The 19,435-nt window shown below is 32.6% G+C and overlaps 1 protein-coding gene across 12 annotated transcripts in view; it reads right to left on the reverse strand.

The window, feature by feature from the left end:
- The window catches only part of SLC16A7 (solute carrier family 16 member 7), a 220,122-nt gene that overhangs the window by 118,871 nt on the left and 81,816 nt on the right, over nt 1–19,435 (reverse strand). For 4 of the 12 annotated variants that reach the window (XM_031940986.1, XM_031940982.1, XM_031940984.1 and 1 more), the window contains exons 3-5: nt 17,220–17,309; nt 5,644–5,870; nt 2,393–2,443 (exon numbers count right to left, since the gene is read on the reverse strand). The exons of 2 other annotated variants lie outside the window; for them this stretch is intronic. The gene's annotated coding sequence lies outside the window, so the exon portion shown is untranslated. The remainder of the gene's footprint in view (nt 1–2,392; nt 2,444–5,643; nt 5,871–17,219; nt 17,310–19,435) is intronic. 6 more of the 12 variants (XM_031940992.1, XM_031940990.1, XM_031940985.1 and 3 more) reach the window with 4 other exon arrangements.

Genomic DNA, 19,435 nt, shown 5'->3' on the forward strand with positions numbered 1-19,435 from the left:
GTACTTACATGTTAAAAACCATTAGGTTCATAATTTTTAAAATTATATCATTATTTTTTGCTATTTTAATCTGACAAGCATTAACATATCAACATTTTCATGTGCAAAGAACAGTGAAAAAGGTTGCATATGAAATTCTGAATCGGTCTTAATACTATTTGGATTTTTTAGTATATTGATTATGTATTTACAAATTACTTCATTACAAAGCTTAACACAAATAATATTTAATTATAAAGGTGTCCAGTTTTCCTGTTTCTCCAGCAGAACTATCTTCTGTTCTCTTTTGTACATTTCAATGATTCATTGATGTTCTTTTTTTAAACACTTACTACCCTTTTTATCCTATCAATTCTCTATCAAATAGATGAGTAAATGAATGAACTGCTCAATGTAATGCCTTCAAATAAATCAGCATGATCAAGCAAAATAAATCCATAAATTCCCCCAAGTACAAAAAAAAAGTCAGATTTTTAAAATACATTTGGATCTTAAAGGTCATTTAGTCTAATTTTTTGATTTTGCAGATTTAAAAAATGAGACTCAAAAAGCCTTAAATGATCTATCAATGCTTAATCAGCTACTAAGTAGGAGAGTTGAGATTTAATCCCAAGTTTTCATTCTACAGCTCTAGCTCTGAATTTATGAATTCTAAAATAATTCTAAATAGAATTTATGAATTCTAAAAGATCAAATATATTTTTCCATTAACAAGAATACAGAACTTCCCTAAGTAACACAACTACATTTGTTTCCTGATAAATTTAAGAATGAATAATCATTATTGGTTAAATTCAACTTGAAAGAAATATAATTGGAAATGCATGGGTGGAACCACTAAGGAATTAACTTGACTATTAAGTTTCTGATGTTTTACTTGCCTTTATTACCCAAGGCTAAATTCAGTCATAATAAGATATTTTTGTCCTTGGGCCCTAGATGAATGAGTCAAGGTAACAATAGTCAAGTTTGGAACATGCTTAACTCTTCATAAACTTTGCCAATTGATGAGTATATTTCATCCATGCCTTGGAGACAGGTATCTACAAGCATTGTGTATTCAGAAGAGAATAAGATAGCATATGTAGAGAGACTTAATAGCTCTAAATAATAGGTATATTATATATATATATATATATGTATATATGTACATATATAAATTTAAATTTATGCTATTTATGCTATTATATAAATATAAATTTAAATTATTTTATATTTACATATATTACATATATGCATATACAATATATGTAAATATAAAATAATTTATATAGACAGATAATCTATCTAATAAAAGTACCTAAAATTATATTTTAGTTAGAGTAGTGATTCCCATTATTTCCATCTGTCAACTTCGATTATCATATTTTTATCCTTTATCTTTTTTTTCCCCCTGAAGCCAAAATATATGTTCAAGCAGTTTGCTTGTATTGTAAATGTTTTGTGGTATATTTCCAGAATTACAGAACTCAAGAATTTGGGAGATCTTGCAATTTATTCTCTTCACTTATATTATAGAACCTCTAAAGGTAATAGAAACCAAGCTTCTCCGACTTTTTCTCTCTCTTCCTCCATACATGTATGTATGTATAACACAAACATATAGCTTGTTCTCTGTTATGTTTACAAGTCCATCATTAAAGAACCATGTTAATAACATAAAAAAAATACTCTTTGATCAGAATAACTATATGGATGTGACTCTTTAATAGGATAAAACCAAATTATCTAAACTATATTTAAATCTAATTATTTTTGTTTTTGTTTATCACTGTTGAGCAAAACTATTTACTCAATAATATAAAAAACATGATTTAAAATGGAACAAATTAGGTAAACTTTTGAAATTATTAACCAGAATGAAATACAAAGCAAATATTTAATGTTAGGGAAAAAATCAATCCTCTGTACAGAAAGTTTTGGGATAAAACTTTTTTGGTTTTCATCCCAAACAAGACTTGACAATTAAGCAATTCAGAAAATAATTTTATACTATTTATATACACAACAGCTTGTCCTACAGCTGGAACTCAGAAACTTAGGCAAGAATTGCATATTCCTTCCTGTTATCAGATCTTAACTCTGAGATTCACATATCATAGGACCTACATAAAAGGGAGAGATTTTAGCTAATTCAGATACCCCAAAACTTCCCTCTACTAAAGCCTTACCTTTGGGAATCAAAACAAAAAACCAAAATAACCCCCCCCCCAAAAAAAAAAAAAAGAAAAATAAAAAGAAAACAAAATAAAACATACCTTTTCTCTATTAACTGGAAAATAATGACTTTTTTTCCCGTGACAGTAAAAAAGTTGAAATGGATTGAGTGTAAAACTAAACAAATCCCAACTCAGTCCTGACAAGAATATCATCTATAGGATTCAAAAGTTACCTGAACAAAGAGAGTTCTCCAGAGACTGCCACTTTTCTCAGCTGCTCAAAGCTAAGGACAAAAGAAGCCAATCATTAACCTTTAGCCAGCAGCAAACTTACATGCATTTCTCAAGAGCCTCCATGCCCTTCATTCTCTTTCCTGTCAGATAGGGGAAAGGTGATACACTTACCTTCTTGAAAGACTTGTCCTGGCAAGTACTATTAGTTCATACTACCACTTTGACAAACTCAAACTTAAATTATATCCTAGGCAAAGTAGGGCGTCCCATTATTTCCTTCAGTCAGCTCTGGCTCCTTATCATTCACTCCCTTTATCTTTCCCCCCTGAAGCTGATAAGAGACGTTTCTTCAAACAATTTGCCTATCAAGTAAATGCTCTCCCAGATCAGAATTAAAGAATTTGGGAGACCTAGGGTTCATACTCTTCCTTTTATTATGGAGAAAACTTTAAGCCTCCAGCAATGACATAACTTTCTTAAGGTCACAAAGAAAATTGCAGAGCCAGGAATAAAATTCAAATCTTCCAGTGCCCAGTCCAATATTCTTTTTACTGCTTTATTGTGAAATGTATTACAATTCATTCATTTTCTCCCCAATAACCTTTACCATGTGTGTGGCTAGTTAACTCGGTTGAGTATGCATGCATTAATGAGACCAAATTTTCAGGGCTACTTTCCTCATATGCCAGAATACCTTGGAGAACAATTAGCTTCAATCAATTCCAGGATCACAGACCACAACACCTAATCTCTGGCATCTATCTAACAAATGGTCACAATGGCCTTTTCTTTGTTCCTCACACATGACTCTCCATTTCCAGCCACAGGACCCTGGTACCAGCCAGCTCTCATGCATAAAATGCATTTTCTTCTCAGCACTACTTCTTAGATTCTTATCTTTCTTTAAGATGAAGGTAAAGCTTTTCCTGATTTCTTCAACTACTACTGCCTTCTCTCCCATCTTATATTTAACTATAGAAAACCCTATTCACATGTTACATGATATTATTTGGGTCTCACAATAATCCTTTAAGACAGGTAGTATCCATAGTATTATTCTCATTTCATACATGAGGAAACAGAAAGCTAAAATGTCTTGTTCATGACCACAAAGCAACTCAGTGTCAGAGATACAATTTCAACTTTGGTCTTCCTTATTTGAGAATTAATTCACTATCCCTTCTACTGTATGCCATACTATCCCTCCTATACAACATATTCCCTTTCCTTAATAAACTCCCTAAAAACCAGTGTTATTTTTTTAATTCTTTTTTATACCTTTAGCACCTATTGAACACCTTACATCTATGAAGTAGGTACTTGAGAAATACTTAATGAATTGAGAAAATAGCATAAATAAGGGCATTGTCAAAGAAAAGAGAGGTGATCTGACCATCTGATAGGAGGAAGGGATGGATGGTCAGGACCAATCTGAGAGCCTTAGTACTACCCATGAATTATTATTGTTATTATTATTATAGGAGGATTTATGGGACAGACAATAATGAGTATGAGATATCATGGAATTGGAGACTTTCATCCTAAATGTGTAAAATGTGAATTTATAATAGCAATATCAAAAATCCACCACAATGGAGGAAAAATGTTTCTAAGTAGTTTGTATACTCTTTCTTCCAAATGATCTTTGAAAGCTCAGTTGTTAATCACAGAAAAAGAACTGATAACAAGGCATTAAACTAACTAAAAATGCAGTCTCATCTTTTATAAGAAACATTTTATAGGCCCCTTAAGTGACTTAGAAGAGAAACAACTCAATATGATATAATCATAGGCTGGGCCTCCAGGTAGCCCTTAGAAATCACCCCGTTTGAAAGCAAGAGAAGAAGAATATGGTTTCTGAGGACCTTTGATAAAGGAGCATGGAGCTGGAAAATGAAAGGCCATGGAAACTTACACACACAGTCCGGAAAATAGAAGCATAATCAGAAGCAATCACTAGAAAGAAAGAGACCACACCTGAGAATGAGGCTTGATCTACCCATTGAGTCAAAGGAATAAGGAATGTCAGTCCATATGTTGTATGAACAAAACCTCCCTGTACTACATCCATCCAGGACAGTTATACACTACCTATTCCCCCCCTTTGGCTTTCTCCTAGAGATCTAAAAGCTTTCTGTCTGGGCACAGGGAAAGTCTTTTACTAGACATTTACTTTGTCTTTATAAACAGCGTTTATCATAGATAGGCCTTTGAAAGTCTGGATGTATTTGAGAGGAGTCCACTGAAGAGGGAGCATTTTCAGAGAAGAGAAATAGATTTAATACTGTCATGTCAAAGGATTGTGTCTGGGTTCAGAGTTGGCCAAAATTTATATCTATCTATATCTACTTAGATATATTTACAGATTCTTTGAATACAATTTTCAGAGACAGAGATGGAACATTTACATCGAAAGACTTCATTGGTACCCAGTCCTTAGGGAAAAAGAAAAAAAGAAATAATTGAAGAAACCTGATTACCACATATTCTCATTACTATTATATTCGCAAGAGTTAAAACTTTCTCATTTATTATTTACCAGTGAATTACTAGCAATTAAGGTGAAGAAAATAAATATTTACATATGGCCTATTATGTGTCAATCAATGTGTTGAACACTTTTACAAATATTGTTTCATTTGATTCTCACAACTCTGAGGGATAAGTTCTCTTATTGACAATTTTTACAGTCTAGAAAAACAGAGGTTAGGCAGCTTATCTTGTAATGCCAAAGGTCACTTTTAATGGGGTGACCAGTTCCTCCATTTGTCCTATTTCATATTCTGCCTTAAGGTGGCCTCTAATCTCTGTCCTGCTCAGTTTCTTTTGACATTACAATCTAAAGTCACAAAATTAGTTCTAAGGATAGATTTAAACTTAAATTTTTCTAATTTCAGGCCCAGAGCTCTAATAACCAAGCCAGGAGTTATATGATTAAATTATATAAGGTATTATTCCCAAGTTTAATGCTTCTTTTCTATCTTTAATGAAATTTTGAAAATTAACCACCTTGTCTTTATGTGAGGGTAAAAGGGGTTAAGGAATTAATTATAACAACAGCAATAATAAACCCCTCTGAATAAAAGATATGAGATTTTAGGGCAGAAAAACCTAAAGGAGATATATTGAAGCTTTGGTTGCCATTGTCAAAATCATAAAAGTTAAGTAGAAACAGAGGAAATATACTCAAGAAAAAAATAATCTATAACAAAAAGTTTCTCATATTTCTTGCCAAACATCACTCACTTACCTTTGATTTTCCTATGAAGACTACAGTCATCTCAACATCCATAAAGTGATATGAGCCCAGAATCCATCTTCTTTTTTAAAACATAGCCTTTGAGGTAGAGGGTGGAGTTTAGGACTCTTAGCCTACTTGAAGAAAGAACTTCTGATTTATTTTCCCCTGATGTCCTGAACTAATACTTCCTCAACTCTAAGCCAGAAAAGGAGACTGATTCCTTTCTGTTGTTAGAGCTACAGATAAAAAAAAAAATAGAAAGAGGAAATATTTGGTTAAATTTCCTTACAAAAAGAATCCCCTCCTCAATGAACAAGTTACCCCATGTAGATAGAAAGCACTAAGTTTTATCTACCAAAACACAAATGTCCCACCTTTGGAGCCATTTCCCTTTTTGCTAACAAGAGAAATATTTAATGCAACTGATCAACTGAAGAAGTAATTAGTAAGCATGTGACCCATTTAGAAACCTCTGCCAAATAGGCTGTCATCCAGTCTCAAAAGACAATGCTAGAGTCAATAGAGCAAGTTTGTGCAAAGAAAGACAACAATTTAGCATGTCTTTAGGATTAAGGACTCTTAGATCCAAATCTGAACAAATCTATATCCTGCCATTATCCCTCTCCAATCAGGTTTCCATAACCAAAATGAAGTACTTTGAAGGAATTATTTGGGACATTCAGGTAAATTACACAGTTAATGAGAATTAAATTAAGGCCCTTCTGTGACTAAAGTGTTTTATTAACTGTTGGGGAAATTCATATATATATATATATATATATATATATATATATAATTTTATTTTTAATCATGATTTATGACTCAAAATTGGTTTAACAAAAACTAAAAGTTTAGAATCAGAAAACTTTACTTCCCTAAGCTTTTTTTTTTTTTTGAATGATGTGAGCTCAAACATGTCCCTAAAGTTTGATGCACAGTAGTTTCCTCATCTGTGAAATAAGAAGATTGTAATATATGACTATTAAAATACTGTCCCTCTTTGGAATTTTATAACTTTATGAAAGGTATTTTTATAAATTTGGCCTGTATGTGTTTTAAATGGGATTGATAACTATTTTGACTGAGTTATATAGATAAATTAAAGAATTTCTAATATTTGCTACTGAATATATAGAGGAAATTAAAAAGAAGTGAGATTAAATCACTTGTCAAGGTCACAGAGGTGCTAAGTATAGAGCCTGGATTTGAATCCAAGTCTCTGATTCCAAATTCAGTTGTTTAATGATGATATGCTGCTTTGTCATCATTATTAATGTTTTGATACTTGAATGGAATAGCAATCTCATTCTTATGGGCATACCTTCCAATAATGCGGACTATTTCCTATCCGTGCTTTTTCCTCCAGTATAAATTTTATTAATGATCCTTGAAAATAGTAAATAGGAAGTCTGTCCTATATCAAAAGGGCTTGCTCTGGAAGTCTTGATACTTTTGTATATCAGTAGAGTAAATGAGCTTTTTATCAATTGATTATCACTCATTGTCATTACATTCCTGGGCAAAAGTTCTTTTTTTTTTAAATTCTAGTAATATTTTCTAATATCTTATGCCACTTCTCCTGTCCAGTTCTTCATTAGTAATATGTTGTCACCTATTCATAACTAGTGTATACTTTTCTATTGCCCTTTGAGTGACACAAAACTATAATTCTTTTCAGACTTAAAAATTATCTTCCTTATGGCCAAATTGTATCACTAATGAGAAAGGGGAAAGGAAATGAGCATTTACACAGAACCTACTATGTTCCAGGCACTGGGCTAACCACTTTTTTTACACATATTCAAAGAGTTTCCCAGAAAAGAGGGAAAAAATAAAAGATCCAATGTTGTCTGATTTATCAGAGCACTGTTAGTTATTGTTTAAAAACACAGAAGAAAGAGAGTGGGAGAGAGGAAGAGAGAGGGAGAGAGACAGAGACAGAGACAGAAATAGGCAGAGACAGAGAAACAGAGAATTACAGATTCTTTGATTAAATTTTTCCATATCAGAAGAACATTTGTATGGAGAAATAATTTTATGCACCAAGTTATTAGGAATGAGGAAAAGGAAAAAGGAGTAGTTGAACAACTCTGTTCATCATCCATTTCCACCATTATTACATTAACAAAAAATAACATTTAAAAAAAAAAAGTCAGTGAATTACTGGAAATTAAGAGGAAAGGAATAAGTATTTGTATAGTACCTACTATGTGCCAAATGTGAAACTAAGCACCTTTACAAATATTATCCTACTTGATCCTAACAACAACTCTGTTAAGTAGGTGATATTATTATCTTCATTTCACAGCATAAACATGAAAACATGATTTACTTAGAGAATATAAAAGATTAATAAGATTTATCTGAATAACCTTAAGTGATTTCATAAATATGGATTCTGAGATTATGCCCTTCACATTACCAAGGCCACTTTAGATAGAAAGCCAAAGAGCATTATCCTGGTGAATACAATTTGCGAAAGAAAGAACCAATCTTTTTTTGTAACATCTGTAATTCATATACTAGAGAATCTTCATTGCCTCTGTAAAATTTTATAAAACTGAATACTTCTAAAAATGGAGAGAGAAAAGGAATTCACTGACTTTACCAAATGTTTGTACTAATATTTTCTGTGGGGAAATAAATATATAATTACCTTTCTACATTAACATATTGGCTTTTATATCTACTGTCTGATATGTTATAAATCTGTTACTATAAAATCTAAAAAAAAACAAAAAAAAGTGAGTTGCCTAACAAAAGAATCTAACAAAAAGAATCTTGACACATGTCTGAAATCAGCAAAAATCTAAATTTTACTAGTCTATTTTTTTACAAAGTTCATCAGAATACTATTACTGGTAAGTGATACTTATGTATTTGATTTATTCAGCTTTTCTGTGCTCTTGTTTGATTTATAATGCTGAATATAAGTTAAATTCAAGGGCATGGTAAACTCAGAAGATTATCTTCTTTGAATCATAGATTTTTAGAAAAGAAAGTAATTTTAAAAATAATCTAATCCAGATTATTCATTTTGCTGAAATGAAAACTGAGATTTAGCAAGGGTAAATAATTTGCTCAAAGTCACATTGAGAGTTAATAATGATAGAGCTGAAAACTAAGGTTTTTGGACTCTTTTGATAAGGAGCTTTTTACACTTTGTCATTCTCAGAGGTCAGTGTCAGAGGCTGTATTGCTCCAAACTCTCATTATGTTCCTCCTGGCAATCCCTTCAGATTCAACTCAAGAGGGATTATTAGAACATGTTTTGAAGGTACTTGGTCATAATGTAGTCCACCTTTGAAGGGACATTTACAGCCACCTATATTTACAAGTTATATAATATGTGCATTAATAACACAAATATTCACTGTTTTTTCCTCTGTTGTTTCCTGGTAGAGGTGAAACAACATGCTGTAGTGAATAGAAAGCCAGCATCAAATCCAGTTAAGAACTAGGTTAAAGTCCCAGCTCTTTCATATCCTCAGTTTGTGTTTGTGGGTAAGAAGCTTAACTTCTCATTGTTCTCATCAAACTTCAAATATTGTTGTCATAAAATGTAGCAAATTTGCATTGATGGAGTTCCTTGCACAAAAGTTCTCCAAACAAAATCATAGAACTAATTTATATTATTCACCTTCATGATAGAAAATTGAAAAATTAGTGAAATCTTGAATATGAATATCTTTGTTTGTTTTCCATTATATTTTTCATTTTGAAAGCCATATGTCATTCACCTTGGTTAATTAACAAATCTTTGTTTTATTAATCCACAGATTTGCAAATGGAATAAATGAGAACTTAATGAGATCCAATGTTACCCTAAAAGTACCATTTATAAATTATTAGCATAATGGCCAAATTTTTCTTGCACATGAAAAAGTAGTTTTAAACTTTTCTGAAAAAGAAATAAACACATAGACTCTTCTTAGGTTTCACTCTAATCGAATTTTTGTTGATAAAAGCTTCTGGTATTATTTCCAGGTGATGAAATATTTTTTTATTTTTTATTAAAGTTTTTTTAAATTTCAAAACATATGCATGGATAATTTTCCAACATTCACCCTTGCAAAACCTTGAGTTCTAAAAATTTTCCCTTCCTTTCCCCTATCTCTTCCCCTAGAGGTCAAGTAAACCAATATATGTTAAACATGTGAAATTCTTCTATACAGATATGTTGCACAAGAAAAATCGGATTAAAAAAGGGGAAAAGTGAGAAAGAAAATAAAATGCAAGCAAGCAACAACAAAAAGAGTAAAAATACTATGTTGTAATCCATACTGTTTGCACAGTCCTCTCTCTGATTGCAGATGGCTCTCTGATGATGAAGCATTCTTTTGAGCAAAAGCCTAAACTTCAAAAATTTTATTCCCTGTCTGAATTGTTTTCCCCATTTCTTTATATTTATTCAAATCTAGCCTATATTTACATAGTATATAGTCTCCTTACTATATACATTTTTGGCAGGGGGTGGGAAGAGAACCATATTTTCAAAGCTAAAAAGTGAACCTGGAGATAATTTAGCACAATATTAGTATTACTGGATTAGGAAAGACAAATCTAAAGGATAAGTTACACAGCTAATAAATAGGTAATAAGGACTAGAATCTAGTGAATTTGATTTCCAATTCAATTCATCTTCCAGTGCAACCAACTATTTGAACTAAGATCCTTAGGTCTACTTTAAATGCATGAAGATGACCCTGATAGCCTTATATGTTTTCAAGTAAACTGCTTTTTTAATTTAATAAAATCTATTATCTCTCCCTCTTAACCTCTAATTATAAAACCAAATTCCCCCCAAAAAGTATGCAGATGAGTAAACAACAATACCAACAAAAAACTTTTTATTAGAGTTCCAAACCTACAATCAGGAAAACTAAACTTTTTGATTTCAAATCTGGCCTTAGACATTTACTAGCTACATGACCCTGTTTGCCTCAGTTTTCCATCTGTAAAAATGAGCTGGAGAAGGAAATGACGAACCACTCCAGTATCTTTGCCAAGAAAAACCCCAAATGAGATCATGAAGAGTTGAAGAGTTGGTCACAACTGAAATGATTGAATGTGTGTGTGTGTGTGTGTGTGTGTGTGTGTGTGTGTACATTTGATTCTGCATCTTAAGCCTATCTTAAGATCTCTGTCAGGAAGTTGGTATCATATATTATTATTGATTCTTATAATCATTTTTAGTCACTGTATTAATCAGAGTTAAGTCTTTTAAATCTTTTATTTATTTACAGCACAGTATAATATAAACCAATATGATTCTGCTGACTTTACTATATACCAAATCGTATGTCTTCCCAAAACTCTCTTAAAGGATCCATTTTATCATTTTTTTTTTTTATTGCACAACATTATCCCATTATATCCATATACTATAATTTGATTAGATAGGCACCCTTTGGTTTTCTAGTCTTATAGTTCCACTATTGATTACTGGACACTGGCAAAATAGCAAAATCTCACAGTTATCTAGCACTCTAAAATTTACAAAGCACATTCTTCACAATGATATTGTGAAATAGGTGGATAGATTTTAAACCCATTTTTATCAGGATATTAGGAAAATCAAATGTTTTGCTGAGGGTCAAATATCAGGAAAGCATCAGAGATAAGATGAATCCAGGACTTTTGTTTTTAAGTCTGATAGCCAACAGCAAAGAACCTCCTAACTCCTCCTAACTACTTCCTCATTGTAGTCTGTTATTTAAGGACTAAGGTCATATCATGAGGTTATATTTCTGTTCCTCTCCAGAAACCTGGTCACAGAAAAGGGAGGCATGTCTAAAACTAATACTAGTAGGTTTGAAGTGAAAAGGTAATTTGAAAGCACAGCTTTGAAGAAGAGGGGGCATGTTGCTACAAACTTTCATCATAAATAGTTGATTCAGAAGGAGTGACATTATATTCTAATAACTGTCATGAAAATCTCCCTACTTGTGGGTTATATTGTAATAACATGATTAAGTATAGTGTGGCTGTCTGTTGCTATAGCCACTGGGACTATTAAAGGCAGCTTAATGTGCTGTGGATTTTTCATTACCATTTGTGAAATCAAGAGAGGTTAGTTCTTTCGGTTCTAAAGACATTACAAAAAACATTAGAAATGCACAAGCAACGTGGTAATGGTATTTAAGGGAACATTAAATCTAGCGGCTAGACCACTACTCATATAAGATAATGTTTGATATTCTTTTTATGAAAATAAGAACTCATACAAAATAGAATTAATTGAAGATATAGAAAGTAAAAATAAAACTTCTGCAAAACAAAATTGTCCAGTTTAATTCTACAGACTCCTCCACATAAAATCATAACCTTTTATACTAATTACAAGACATTGGCACATGGAATCAGTTCCAACGCACTGTCTTTTTTTTTATTTTAAGTCACTTTATTTGAGATAGATTTTAATCAATGATTTATTTTTTCTCCAACAGTCAGTATTTTCTCTAGGTAAAACAGACTTTTTTTTCCCCAAGTTTTTTCCTGAGAAGTGGAGCCCAGGAGCTTCATTGTTCTTTGTTTTACCATATACCTACAGACCCCAGCCTTATCAATGAGCTCCCCTTTCCTAGGGAATCAGATGGGCTCAGGAAAAAAAGATAGTATTCTCTCCTCTATTTACAGGATACTCTGCAATCCATTTTTTCCCTTTCCAATGGACTTTTTTTTTTTTTTTTAAGTCATCATCAAGGGTCAGCAAAATGGCAAAGTGGATAGAGCACCAGCCCTCAAGTCAGGAAAACCTGAGTTCAGATCTGGCCTCAGACACTTAACACTTCCTAGCTGTGTGACTCTGGGCAAGTCACTTAACCCCAACTGCTTCAGCAAAAAGAAAAAAAAAAAGTCATCATCACAATGATCTCTCCAATTTACTTAGAGTTTATATTTCAACTCTTATAGTTTTAAGTTTCTAGAAATAAAGTAGAATTTTTTATAATATGGCTTGTTATTACATGAATTCAAATATCCTGAGCCCAATAATGTCTCTGAGCCTTAAAAGGCTGATACAACATGGTTAGTCTATGAGATCATTTTACTCTGAACTTTAAACATTAAAATTAAATGGAAATAATGCAATAATTGAAAAGGACTATGCTAAATGCTATTTTTTTTTTCACTCTATCATAAGAGAGAGAAAGCATGGCATAGCAGATGGGGATATTAGACCTCCATTAGGAAAGCCTAGATTGAAATCCTGCCTCTGAAACAAAATGGTTGAGTGACCTTAGGCACATCACTTAACCTTCCACATCCCAGTGCCTGATGCCAGAAACTCTATAAGGTTGCAAATTTCTATCTGCACTAGGAGAGGGATACATCTTAACAGGAATTCCTCAGACCAATGACATCATGGGCCTGATCAAAAAGGAAGGAAAGAAGCAAGGGTAGGAAGGAAAGAAGGAAGGAAGGAAGGAAGAAAAGAAGGAAGGAAGGAAAGGGAAGGAAGGAAGGGAAAGGAAGGAAAGGAAAAAAGATGCTGAAGTATATAAATCAACATATTTGACTTAAAAGCATGTGGAAAGGCTGAAACTTTATATTTAAGCATGGGAAAAGTAAACATTAACTTGAGCATTAAGCAATCTAGAAATAAGTACACTTCTTTTCCTTAAAAAAGACATCACTCTATCCTGGAAGGAAACCGAGTAGTCAGTAAGTAGGTGGGAATAAGTACTGAAGAAGTATATGATTTTGCTCAATTCATTTCTTTGTACTTTGGGGTGCACATGTATATGCACACAAATGTACACCTGGACACCTATATACATGTGTATGTCTTTATGTTTGTATTTTGAGTTCAACCTTTGATTTCTTTAGTATAGGGAACTTATGTAGCACAGAAACCCCATGAATACAGACCAGGAAGTCCTCTGCATTTTATGGTCTTAGAAAGGTGCCCCAAACACACAAGACATTGTTATTTGTCCAAAGTCCCAGAGTAACTATCTTCCTGATGGTAATTCACTGTTGTTCTGTACTTCTCATACTCATATTCCATCTCCTTTTTACTTCACCCCTCCATGTCTCCCTCCCCCTGTTTCTATCTCTGTATTTTTGACTATATCCACCAGACTCTATCTCTATTTCCTTTCTTCTCATATCAAAAGAGTACGTTTCCATACATACAAAGAGAGAAAAAAATACATGTGTGTATATATATATGTGAATATAAATGAAGAGATATGTATATATATATGTAAGTACACACATATGTTATTTTTAAATAAGATCTTATAACCACACCTATATGTACCAAGCAAACATTGCTTAGTGAAAAGAAAGAACTAGTCTCAGAAGCAAGAAGACCTGGATTCAATTTCTCTCTCTATTATTCTCTCTGTGTGTTCCTGGAGCAGGCTCTTAAAACTCTCATTACCTCAAGCAACTCTCCAATTTTAAGCAAAGACAATGATGATCTGTATTTGTTCCTGAAAAAGATGCCCTAAACCTAAACACAGATGTGTATCAGTCTCTGTGTGTGTGTCTGCCATTAAATCTCATTCCAATGTCAAAGAATCACAGACTTTCAGTTTCTCCCCAAAACAGGCACGATGTCTCGTAACCAGTCACTGACCCAACTTATTTGGAGAAGCTTATTGTCACTAAAAACTTACAGGATGGTGAGTGATTTAAGCTAGGGAATGTTGTGAATACAAGCTTATTGGGTAGAGCAAGACTTTGATCTGTACTTGTGAAGGGACGATATCATTGTCCTCAAACTATAAATACCTATGCTTACAGATGGGGCTAGTGGGGCTAGTAGATAGATATCAGGAAGTTCTCAGTTCAAATCTGAACTCAGATTCTTGCTAACTATGTGGCTCTGGTTAGCTCACTTACCCTCAGTATCCATTTCTTCATTTGTAAATTAAGAATAGACCTACCTCCAGGATGATTTGGGAGAATCAAACGAAATAATAATTATACAGTGCTTAGCAGAATGCTTGGAACATGTTCAGTCATTTTCCAGGAATGTCTCACTCTTTGTGATCCCATTTGAGGTTTTCTTGGAAAAGATACTTAAAGTGGCTTACCATTTCCTTCTGAAGTTTACTTTACGCATGAGTAAACTGAGGTAAGTTGGGTTAAGTGACTTGTCCAGGGTCACACAGCTAGAAAGTTTCTGAGGCCAGATTTGACCTCAGGGAGATATTTTATTGATTCCAATCATTGGGCCAACTAGTTGCCTTAGTACAAAGTAAGCACTATATAATTGTTAGCTGTTGTTGATATTTATTGTTATTATTATGATTAAACACATATATACACATATGCATGCATGAATACACACACACCTATATATATGTGTCAAATTTGGTATACATTAACATCATTGACTACTGACATTAAAATAAAAAATTCCAAAGATATTGGTAACTATCATGGAGAATGTTCAGTATAAGAACTCAAAAATTCCTTAGACATAGTGAGATACTTCAAATTCTACTATTTTCAAAAGATATTGTACAAATTTGGAACTATGCCCAAAGAGCTATCAAATTGTTCCTATCCTTTGATCCAGCAGTATCTCTACTGTATCTGTATCCCAAAGAGATCATAAAAAAAGGAATAGGACTCACATGTGCAAAAATGTTTGTAGCAGCCCTTTTGGTAGTGTCAAGGAACTGAGTGAATGTTCATCAGTTGGAGAATGGCTGAATAAGTTATAGTTTGTGAATATTATGGAATATTATTGTTCTATAAGAAATGATCTACAGGAAGAATTTAGAAAGGCCTAAAGAGATTTACACAAATTGATACTAAATGAAGTAAGCAGAATCAAGAGAACAACGTATACAGCAACAACAAGATTATATTATGATCAATTGTAATGGACTTGGCTCTTTTCAACAATGAGGTGATTCAGGCCAATTTCAATAGAGTTTTGATGGAGAGAGCCATGTGCATACAGAGTGAGGACTATGGGGATTAAATGTGGATCACAACATAGTGTTTTCACCTTTTTTGCTGTTTGTTTGCTTGTTTTTTCTTCCTAATTTTCCCCCCTTTTTGATCTGATTTTTCTCGTGTAGCATGATAAATGTGGAAATATGTTTAGAAGAATGCAGGTGTTTAACCTATACTGGATTACTTGCTATCTAGGGGGTGGGAGGGAGGGAAGAAGAAAAATTTGGAACACAAAGTTTTGCAAGGGTGAATGTTGAAAACTATCTTTGCATGTATTTTGAGGAAAAAAAGCTATTATTTAAAAAAAAATTAAAAAATATTGTGCAATTTTTTTCTTGCCTTAAAACACAACAATCATGTAGAAAAAAATAAATAAATAACAACCATACGTAACTGAAACCCCAAAGCCTAGAGTCCAGATATAATGTATTTGGTTGTTCAGTTTATTGAGTTAATGCATCATTATTTGGAACAGGAACTCAAATGGACAATATGTTTCTATAGAGAATGAGTTACAGCCAAGACTAACTAAAAGGAAAAGGCCAGACAGTGCTTTCAAGGAATCCAAAGTGTTCCAATGTGTAAAAACATATAAATTAACCAGAAAAATTCTTCCCAGTGATTCTATATGGTTGAAAATATTGGAACATCAAAATATGCAGAAAAGGACGTGTTACCCATTATCAAGAGTATAGAAAATTGGACAGATAGTCTAAGTTCTATAATAAAGCTCCCATAAAGCACAGAAGATTAGAATGAAGCCTCTGTCACTCTGGATAGGTGTTTTTTTTTTTTTTTTTTTGTGCTTGATTGCATGGGAGAACATGAATAAACATTTGAACCAACTGAGGGAATATCCATATCAATTAGCAGATTCAATGAAACACCAGAATTTGTAATAGCCATGTATTAACATATGTATATATGTTAATTTATACATTTATATATATATATTTATATATACATTAACAAATACATTTTTTTAAGATGTACTAAAAAATGTTCTAGAAAAAGGTTTCTGAAGTCAAAGGGGTCCCTCCATAAGCTTTTGCTAACTACTATCTAGTTGAGTAGTTCCAGTCCCCATCTTTGGAGGCACAATCTGGAGCTATTTTTAAGACAGCTGACCTCAGATTTTTGACTTGTAAATATTTGTCAGGCCAAAACAATTCTGAACCTCTCTGGGGTTGAGATCCATTTTGAGATAAGAAGGTGAAAGTTGTGGGATATAGCTTGTGTTCTAATAGGTTTTTAAAATACACTTGTTGCAACACTATTAATTTGCTATGTAACTTTTATTAATGTTACTGTATGTAGTCTTTATTGTTATAAGGTATTATATTATTATAAGTATATATTATTATAAGTATGACTTGGTTGACTCAGAACATTATGGATTGAAGGGTTTGTATAAAAATAATTGGATTATCTCTATGTATAAAAAGTTATTTATTAGTAAAAGTTTATTAACAATCATAAGAAAAATGACAAAATTAGATTTTTTATAGATTTCCCAACCCCATCACCCTATATTGCCATGGCTCAACTTCCTAAGCTTGGCCAAGAATGCCATTTACTTGCAAGCCACTAATTAAGTAAAGAACTGGATTCAGAAAAAATTGATAAAAGAACATCATTGTGATAAACCAAAAGGACCAACTCACAGATTAGCTCTCTAGGCACAAGCAGTCTAATCTGTTCCACAATTCAGCTTGAATGTACTTCATAGGAAAGCATTGCACTAGGATAAAGGCCTGCAAACAAACAAACAAACAAATCAAAGAACACCCTAGATAAGAAAGACTGAAACAAAATGAAGTGAAGAAAAGTTTATTTCTTCTGATGTGCAAAAATGCTGAGGGAAAAACATATCTGGAATTGTTGATTGCTCTTAGTCATCTCCTCTGGACTTGTCTTTCTCTGCTTATCCCATGTCCTCTCTGTTTCAGATATTTAAATGACTTTAGGGCAGGATGCCAGAAGATTTAGTTGTAGGATTTGACACCAGTACTAAGTTATTACTGGGTTCTTGTGATTTAAGTTCTGGCTCACTTTGCCCTTCCTTGCACACATCCTTTTTTCTAGGTGAGATCTCACTAGAGTACAGAAGAACTGAGATGCAAAAACGGAAGGTTGGATTTATGCTAAAACACCAATACTAGAATGGCAAAACACTAAATTAATTTACTATTTAAGTTTTGTTTTTTTCTTCTCCTTTTATTTTTATTATCTGTTTTTACTATCATATTACTTTCACCTAAAAGAAACAAATATAAAGTTCTTTACTTACCTGATTTATATTTATTTAATGACAATCATTTATATTATTGTGGCTCTCCTAAATGATTCTCCCCCATCTTAAGTCTCTCTCCCTCTATAGTACAGCCTACATACTGCTTCCAAAATAAGTTTCCTAAAGCTCAGATCTAACCATGTGACTTCCCTACTCAATCAATTCCAATAGGTCCTATGACTCTAGGATAAAACTATGAACTCTTCTGTTTCGCTTTCAAACTCCTACGCAACCTGCCCAATTCATAACTTTCAGTTTCATTGGTCATCACCTCCCCTCCTGCATTCTGTAATCCAGACAAACTGGCCTTCTCCCATTTACTTACATAGAACACTATCTACCATTTGCATAGATGTGCACTGTCCCTCCCCACCCTGACCCCCCCCCAACTTCATGCTTGAAATGAATTGTCTTTTCACTCCGTCTCAAAGAATCCTGATCTTCCTTCTAAACTTAGCTCAAATTTCACCCTATACATAAAGTTGATCCTGATTTCCCCCTAACCAGTAATGCACTCTCTTCTTAACTATTTTTGTGTTTACTACACACACATGTCATATATATATATATATATATATATATATATATATATATAAAATATATATACATATATGTATATATGTATATGTGCACACATATATACACATTATTTTTTTTAATATATGCAGATTTTCAATTATATTCAATATGTAAAGTGTATATATATATGTACATTTATAGATATGCACATTTAATTTCATTTTAATATATACATGCCCACAATTCTATTTAATATGCAATGCGTTTATACATACATGTATAATATACATGTATGCACATGAACATGGGTTTTGTGTGTGTGTGTGTGCACGTCCTGATAGTAAGTACTGAGACAGGAATTACAAATCCAACTTTGAAAATAGTTTACATTCTAATGTGATGGCAACAGGAACATTTATACAATGCATATAAATACATAAATACATATATTTACTTAATTAAATTATATATTTTTTCTTTTTGTTCTGAGTATGGAATAATATGTAGAGAATAATATACATATAAATAAGTAAATGTATGTGTATACATTGGGAACATAGTAGGTGTTAAATAAGTAGGAGGTATAATATACACACATTACATATTATATATTCATATACCACTCTTGCCTCCCCATTAGAATGTAAAATCCTTTCAAGGATTTTCTCATTATTTGTACTTTCAATTCCAGTGTCTATTATAGTACCCAGTATACAATTCATAATTAATAAATGTTTGCCAGTATCAAAATCCCTCATTTTAGCCATATTTCCATAAAACAATGTAAAGCCCAGCTTCTTAAACTATGATTCCTGACCCCATATGGAGTCTCATAACTGAATGTGGGGGTTCATAAAATTATGATTTACTATAGTAAATGTTTTATATCTGTATACCTGTTTTATATACCTATACCTAAGGTCACATAAAAATTTCATGAGTGGGAAATTTAAGAAGACTTGGTGAGGAGAATAGTGGATTCTGAGTTAGAAGATCTGAACCTATCACCCATCTCTACATACTAGCAAGGAGCACATTTAATCCCACTGAGTCTCGGTTTTCTCATCC

Source organism: Sarcophilus harrisii, chromosome 5 (genome assembly GCF_902635505.1).
Source record: "Sarcophilus harrisii chromosome 5, mSarHar1.11, whole genome shotgun sequence".
NCBI classification, from domain to species: Eukaryota; Metazoa; Chordata; class Mammalia; order Dasyuromorphia; family Dasyuridae; genus Sarcophilus; species Sarcophilus harrisii.